The sequence below is a fragment of the Ictidomys tridecemlineatus genome, chromosome 8, assembly GCF_052094955.1.
Source record: "Ictidomys tridecemlineatus isolate mIctTri1 chromosome 8, mIctTri1.hap1, whole genome shotgun sequence".
Lineage (NCBI taxonomy): Eukaryota > Metazoa > Chordata > Mammalia > Rodentia > Sciuridae > Ictidomys > Ictidomys tridecemlineatus.
Genome location: NC_135484.1, coordinates 15,518,777 through 15,526,894, shown reverse-complemented (window position 1 = coordinate 15,526,894; position 8,118 = coordinate 15,518,777).

The window sequence follows — 8,118 nt, the reverse complement described above, 5'->3', positions numbered from 1 at the left end:
TCTTTTAATTACTTAGTTTCTTCCCTTTAACTATCTCAGATTTTTTTTTATGAAAATAAGTTATCACTCTTAATTAGGTCTTTTCTACTCTTTGGTTTATTTCATTTTTTTTTAAGAGAGAGTGAGAGAGAGAATTTTTTTTAATATTTATTTTTTAGTTCTCGGCGGACACAACATCTTTGTTGGTATGTGGTGCTGAGGATCGAACCCGGGCCGCACGCATGCCAGGCGAGCGCGCTACCGCTTGAGCCACATCCCCAGCCCTGGTTTATTTCATTCTTTAAAAAAAAGTTCTAAGTCTTGGGCTGGGAATGTAGCTCAGTGGTAAAGTGCTTGCCTCGAATGTGAGGCCCTGGGTTTGATCCTCAGCACTGTCTAAACCAAAAAAAAAAAAAAAGAAAAATAATACTAAAAATTTCTTAGTCTCATCTTTCTTTATCTTCTTGCCTCTTTGCTCTTTATCTCTCTTCTTATGCATCTTTTACTTTTATCTTGAACTTTTAGTTCTTTTGAAACTCTTAAATTTTTTTGTAAACCCTTGAATGTTATTCCTTTTTCCATTTTATCTCTTTTTTTCCTCACTGATGTCAAGGTTGAGCAACTACTGAACTTTTCTGTCTTAGGTTTCTCATCTCTAATTGAGGAAGATGAATGACAGCTTCCTCGAGGTGCTGGTAAACAGTTCAACGAGGCCTTAACGGGGCCATGGTCCTAGCCCTCAACCACTGAGTTATGAGCAGAGCTGTCCTTGGGACTCCTATCTTCTGACTCGAGGCCAGCACTCTTTCCATTTTACTTCTGGAAGAAATCTAGGCATGGTTTTATCAGACAATGAGCTGTCCCATCACAGTGCACTCAGCCAAAGCTTACCCGCTTAAGCTGCACCATTGCTTGGCACATCCTTTTATCAGTAGGCTCGACGGCAAGAAGATGGAGTGAGATCACTTAGGCTGCTAATGGATTTCCTTCACATGCCCTGTGTGCCCCTGGCATTGTGAACAGGACACAGTAGCATCCTGTTAACAATGCCAAACCTTTCTGAAGACATAAGCCATTTGTGCAAAAAGCCTTTGGCTCAAGGCATCTCATGGCTTTGTGCAGCTGTTCTAGATTCCTGTGACCTCACCTCTCTGTGACCTCCAGGAGGTGTGAGCCCATGTGTCCTCTTCCATCCTTGCAGAACCAGGCGGCCTGCAGGCAACCTTAGGTCACCCGGATAAGGCAGTGACTCCAGGCGATGCCCTGATGAGAGGAAGTTGACAGACTTCAACGGCACATTTGTGCCAGCTTTTCAGAATCACGTGAAGATGTGTTCATATCAAATCTGTCTCGACAGTGAACAATAGGAATTTGTGATTTGCTTTGAGGCGATGGAGAACCCAGGGCTTGCTTTCCTTTATTGCTCACACTTCAGGGGCCCCGGCTGTTTCTACAAGGAGGAGGGACTTTGGTATACGCATTTCCAGGTCGATGGGTCCTTTGTGTGTATCCACAGGCGGGGACAACTTTAAAGGCATTTACTCCTAGATCCTGGCCACGGTCATTTCTCACCCTTATGCTGACATCCCTTACAACATAATTGCTAAGATAACCTTTCAATGAGTGGCCCGTCCAGCTCTCTCCAGGAGGACAGTTATGAGCACTTATTGCCCTTGTGACCAGCAATTCATCCCTTTCTTCCTGTGTGCAGCTGTGACAGTTGAAGCATTGGGGAGTGACTGCTTCTGGGCAGTTGGGGGACACACTGTCATGAAACAGTGACTTCAGCAGCTCTGGGGACAATGACCAAAACCCAGTTGCCACAGTTTATTGTAAGTGAGAGTTCGCGTTTCACCCTGACCCAGGAAAATGCAGCAGGAATCAAGCAGTGTGGAAGTGTCACAGACTGTAATTGCTGGGTGACAGCTCTGTTGGAGACCACAGGCATGGGGCTGCTAAATGTAGCATGTCTCTTTATTGGTGTTGATCAGTATGGAGTATTCCAAGGAGACAGGGTGCTAAGCAAGTGCCCAGCCACATGGCCTCAGCAGGAAATCCACAGGAGTTATAAAGCCCATTTGGCCCAGGGAACATGAAGAGTGTGGGGCTGTTAATCAGCGGGTCTCTGAGCTGTGAGTGTTAGAACTGAGCATGGCGGGTCAGCTGGAGCCCTGTGGGAGCCGAACCTCCCTTTTGAGGTGTCACCTGTGTGATATATTTCAGCCACATTGGCGCCTAGGCTGTTTCTGAAAGATGTGTATCACCATGAATTCCAGGTTAAGCAATGACAAATAGATTTCTCTTTCTAAACTTGGATAAATCACACTAAGTAAATGACAAAAAATTCCCAGAATGAGATGCCCTGCAGAAGGAGAAGGAAAACTGTGGTATTCACAGGCCAGTAGGCTGTTTGTGCAAATCAGCTTTCATTAGAATATGGCCACGCCCACTAGTTTGTGAAGCATCTGTGGCAGCTTTCAAGCGACAGCAAAAATGTTGAGTACTTGCAGCAGAGACCAAGGAGGCAGGAAAATCTGACGTTTACTTTATGGCCCTGGAAGAAAGTCATTTGACACTGCATTTGGGTCCCTGGGCCAGCTCTTTTCAATAGTTTCAAAATCTACTGGAACTTGTGTACAGTATGGCTTCAGAGAGTGACGGCAGCAGGGATGTCAGATGGATGGCCCAGAGTCAGTTCCAGTCTGTGGATATTTGTCCTCTGGGCAGCATAGTTGTGTTTTACACAAATTAGCAACAGTTTTAAGTCAGGAGATTTCACTTCCGATGCCTGATTTCTGACCACTTTTGAAAAATTGGGCACTCTGACCACCCTGGGCCCCCCATTCATGTGTGGGAACTGGGGGACAAATCATGTTCTACTTTACTGCAATCCCCACTATTTCCTGTTGTCTCTCCACCACCTTTTTTCATGACTCTGGCCCTGCTGGTCACACCCCAGAAAGCTTTACTAGGTAATCCCTGATAGCTGGAAGAGGCACGTGCAACACCTACTGAAATCAGGATTCTTTGCTTTTGGCCAATATTCTCTCGGGCTATTCTAAGTACCGGTTGCATCACACTAATCAGAAACTCTTATTATGGACTATTATATTAGTTTTGTTGATTGTTCCATTAATAAACCATCTCTAAGAAAATACTTCACAAATGAAAAGATGGGGACACTATTGCTCCAAAACAACTAAGAAAACAATGTATTCTCATATTAGAGTGATCTTTCTTTTCCAAGCATTTATACCTACTAGATAGACTGTTAGCTCCGGGAGTGCAAGGACCCAGCCACTTCTGATATTCTCTCCTCCACCAGATGGGTCCAATCCGACTGGCTAATGTTTTCTCCAGGGATGGCTCTAAGTGAGTGTTCTCCATCTTGTGTTCTCCATCCTGTGTTACCTGCACAGAATCACCTGGAGGGCTGACTAAAGATGCACATTCTGGGATCCACTTGAGACCAATAGAATCCGAAGCTCTGGGAACCTGTGGGTCTTCATGATCAATGCACGGGGAGGTGGGGGGGGGGAGCTGTCATCTATACTAAAATTTTGAACAATTTTATTTGATTTCTGAATTCAAGGGTGAAAGTACATTTTAGTCTTTTTTTAGAAAACTGAAGCCCTTAGGTGCTATTCCAAGGATTTGCTTTGTATTCTGAGAAGGGAGGGAAAAAAGAATATTGATTTTAAAAATCATAATTGCCTCTCTCTCTCTCTCTCCCATGTGCTTATTTATACAATTTAGCACAGGAAGAGTTTAATTTATTTAGAACCTGCTGGAAGTTTGAAGCATAAACATCCCCAAAAGTCTGTGGTTAGCTGAAAGGATATATAAGTTCTATCGCTTGTTACCATCAAAAAGCACCTGGGCGGAGTTTTTATTTTCTTTAAAATAACAGAGGCCAATGCTAAAGGACCTGGGACCAGAAACAACGGCTCGTGAAGAGGTGATATTGACCCAGTAAGCCCGGCGACTCAGAAAACCAAAGTCAAGTCAACCCAACGCTCCATGTTTTCATGCAACACCCTTTGTATCTCCTTTCCATGCAAAATGACAACGAGCACTAGAAATTATAACTCTTCTCCCAAATCTTGGCTATTTCTGTGTGCAATTCATGAATAAAGTTACGGTTTTATTTTATTTTTAGGACACTTCATAGATCACTGGGGACTCATCCTAAGACATCAGTCAGGGTCTCCAGTTCCAAACTGACCCAGCTCAGATCTGAATGGATCTTGGACATCTTCGGCTTCAACATTTAATTCCAAGATCACAGGAATGGGGGAGGTCTGGGTCTCCTCTCCTGAGCTACTGGCAGGCACAGGCGACTGCCCTTTATAGCTCACTTACTTTATTACTCACATGTACCCTTTAGAGAATTAATTTCTTCTGATTTCTAATCCTTGTTTGTTAAATGAAAACATTTTCTTATTTAAAGAAAGTGTTTAAGGCAGGAGGCGTGAATTCTTTTTATTGGGGGGATGCGGGTCTATTTCTTTGAGCCTTCATCTACTTCCACAGGCTGTTCATAGGCACTTTTATTTTCCTTAATACTGATTTTTATTTTTATTTTTAAATAAGTCTCTCTTAAAAGTTTCTCCATGTCCTTTTCTACTCATTTTCATCTCGTGTCCTGTAATGTAGAATGCACTATTCCTAGGGTTTGTTCCTCCCGCCCCTACTCATTTTTCTCCTTCTCATAAAGTGATATTCAAGGAGGACATAATGGATGTTCCCTGGGGACTAGTGATGGAGTGTCTCTCTGGTAATCCCCTCCCACTCTGTCCTCCCCTCCCCTACTCCTCCTTCACCCCAAACCAAGAACATGGGAGAATTTTCCACTGTCCCGGATCCACTACTTTATAAGAATTTCCACCCATTTTTTTCTCTCTAACATGCCTTTCCTTTTCCATGTCAAATTGTGGACCCCCATCTTTTTGTTTATGGCCTGTGATTCTGCTTGGTGTTTACCTCTGTTGGTTTATGACACCTATCACATCATATTGGGGTCCATCCATTTCCCCAACCTATGATCAAATTCTATTATTGTGTTGCAAGCAAGAGAAAATCCAAATCACCTAGGCTCAGGAAAAGATACTTTATCAGCTCATGTAGCTGAAAGGCCCAGTCTCAGCCTAGCCTCAAGTCTGGCTGTATTCAGGGTTCATGTGCTGTGATCTGTCTCTAATGTCCCTCCTTCCCTCAGCTCTGCTGCCTTGGTGTCATTCTGGCCCTTGGATGCATGTTAGATGGCTGCAGCAATTATGTTCGTCTTCACTCGTGTGCAAATGGAGTGAGATCGTTTTTTTCCCAGAGGTTCTAACAGAAGGAAGAGATTTTCTCTCCCAGAAGCCCCTGCAATCTCTCCCTGCCATATTGGTTGTTGGGTCACATGTCTATCGCTGAACCCATAAGATGAGATATGCAAATAGCATAAGCCATACAGGCTGCCTGACCCCTGGGAGCTGGGGGTGGAGTCAACCCTACCCACCCACATGGCTGAGAAGAGAGAGTGAATCCCCAGCAGGATGTCAGGGTGATGGAAGAGGAGCAGGGTGGACACCAAGGGGGCAGCCAGTATATGCCACCGGCAGATCCCTTCATGCAAAGTTAACACCTCCACGACAGCCCATTGCTGCTTGCTTTGTATGCTGTCCTGCTCCGTCACCCTTAGATGGAACAAACCTGGGCTCTCTGTTACTAACTTCTCTCCCAGGGCCCAGCACATGTGTTCCTAGAGGTTTCTCAGGGTCAGTTTCATCAGATGACTTTTCAGGTTTCACTTTCAGATGCCTCTTGGCTTGCTCAGGGAACCTTGGATCCCACTGCTGGATGAGTGGGCGAGATCAGTGACATTCAGATGGGGTAGCCTGTGTCTCTGGAGCTGTTGTGTCCTCCTCCTGGCCATGTTCAGGGTGTGGGGCCTCCATCCCTTTACCCTATTCCAACACCAGGAAAGTCTGGCCTCGTGGGGACTAATGAAGATAGTGACCTGTAGGATATCACACTGGCCACAAGGGAACACGGACGACTATAAAAATTGAGAAATAAATGAAAGGAAAACAAAAAGCAACCTGACTTGCTTCTACCAGTGATAAAATTGCCGGGGCTTGTGTCTCAGTGAAAGAGACAGGTGAAAGGCAGGAGTGGAAATTAGCTTTCCCTGTCACTCTTGAGGAGCAATCTGGCATTTAGCTGGAGGCAGCTCCTGTAAAAAGATTTGTGGCAGCGACTCTGAAAAAGAAATGAAATGTCAGGGTTTCCTCCCTGACGGGGCTGTGCCGGGTCAGCCCAGATGGCACCCCACCATGCAGCCTCCTGAAAACGAATTTTCAAATACATTTTGTGGACTTAGCAAGCTATGTTCCTCGAACATAATGGATTATGAGTTACTAAGTTGCTCTGTGAACATGTTGATTAAAAGGGGTGCCGTGTGTGAAATACTGAAGTTAAAAAAAAGTAGCTCTCAAAATAGCATGAACATTCTGATGATAGAAACATAGAACATGTTCACTGTTAAATATTGAAAGAGTGATTGGAATAAAGTCAATAGTTTGTTAGGTTGTGTTCTTTTGTAAAGTGCCTTAGCTCATTATTAATTCTAGAGGACTTTTATGGAACGTTCTTCTCTATGGGAGAAGGAGCACAGCATTTTCAGGAACTGAGCTCTGCTCAGCCCAGGCCAGCTGGGTGTGTGTCGTTGTCTTAACCTAAACACAAAGGTGTGGAGAGTGAAGAGAGGAAGAAAGGAAGAGAGGGCAGGCAGGAAGGGCTAGATCAACCCATGGTCTTCCCTGCCTGGATATTGAAGTTCAAAATGGCCCCTCTGAGCCAGACGCGGTGGTGCACACCTGCAATCCCCATGGCTCCGGAGGCTGAGACAGGAGGATCTTGAGTTCAAAGCCAGCCTCAGCAAAAGTGAGGCCCTAAGCAACTCAGTGAGACTCTGTCTCTAAATAAAATACCAAATAGGGCTGGGGATGTGGCTCAGTGGCTGAGTGCCCCCGAGTTCAATCCCCAAAATGACCCCTCTGCAGTTTTGCCAGCCTGGAAACTTCTTCCAGACTTGGGGCACCAACTCAGATTGACTTCAGAGAGATGTATGTCCCCAGTCACTGAAGCCCCGATCTCAAGCAATAACTGCACGTTTATTAGGAACCTGCGGTTGACCTTTCCACAAGCACAGGGTGTCCAGCACTATCAGGGACCACCAAAGTGAGTAGGACATGGTCCCTGTCACTAGTACACTTCCCAGGTCATTAAAGAGATAACAATCACACGATTTCAACGTATGGAAGAACACACAGGGAAGAGCAAGACTGGACAGCAGTGAGGGGGAGATGTGCTGTGATAGAAAAGAGAGCAAGGAATGAAAGCTGGAGCAGTCAAGGAGGGCTCCCAGGAGGTGGTGGTAGTAGGCTGGGTCTTACAGTACGACAGAGATTTGGATGATTACATTTTATAAAAGGGATAATGGGACAGTGACCAAAGGGATCAAGGGCAGTGAGTCCCACTCAGCAGGGGCAGGGTGGATAGAGCAGAGGGGACACAGAGCTGAACCAGATGGGAGAAGACAGATCCTGAGGGGCTTCGGGAACTCAGGTTCTATTCTACAGGGAGAGGGAGCCCTTGGAGGCGTTGGTAAATTTGAGAGCCAGAGAAAAGGCGTCGTTTGGGGAAGACGGATTTGGTCTTGGGTTTGGGGGGCAGGATGCCCACTGGGGTCTAGGAAGCAGCCAGGAGAAGATTACAGAACTTCAGGCCTGACTCTGGGGAGTGGGAAGAGGCTGGGCCTCCAGGACTCTTTGGAGAGTGGAAGAAAAGGGGAGAGATGGGAGACCCCGAAGGAAATAACCGCCGTCTTCTCACTGTGTCTGATCGGGAGAGAGTGGCGGGTCTCCTGCTCCGTCTCTGGGGCCTGGGGTCATCACTGCACTTCTGTTTCTTCCTGTGCGAAGTTTGAGTAATGCTCACCTTGTTTCCTTCAATAGAGTCCTGAAGGGAGCAGACAGAATGGCCCAGAAAACAGTGTGGGAAGGTGAAATATTAGTCAAATATTTGCTGTGATCAGATACAACAATTCCTGGGCTTTATTCTGAAATAGGGGTGCTCTCGAAATGAGGTGAG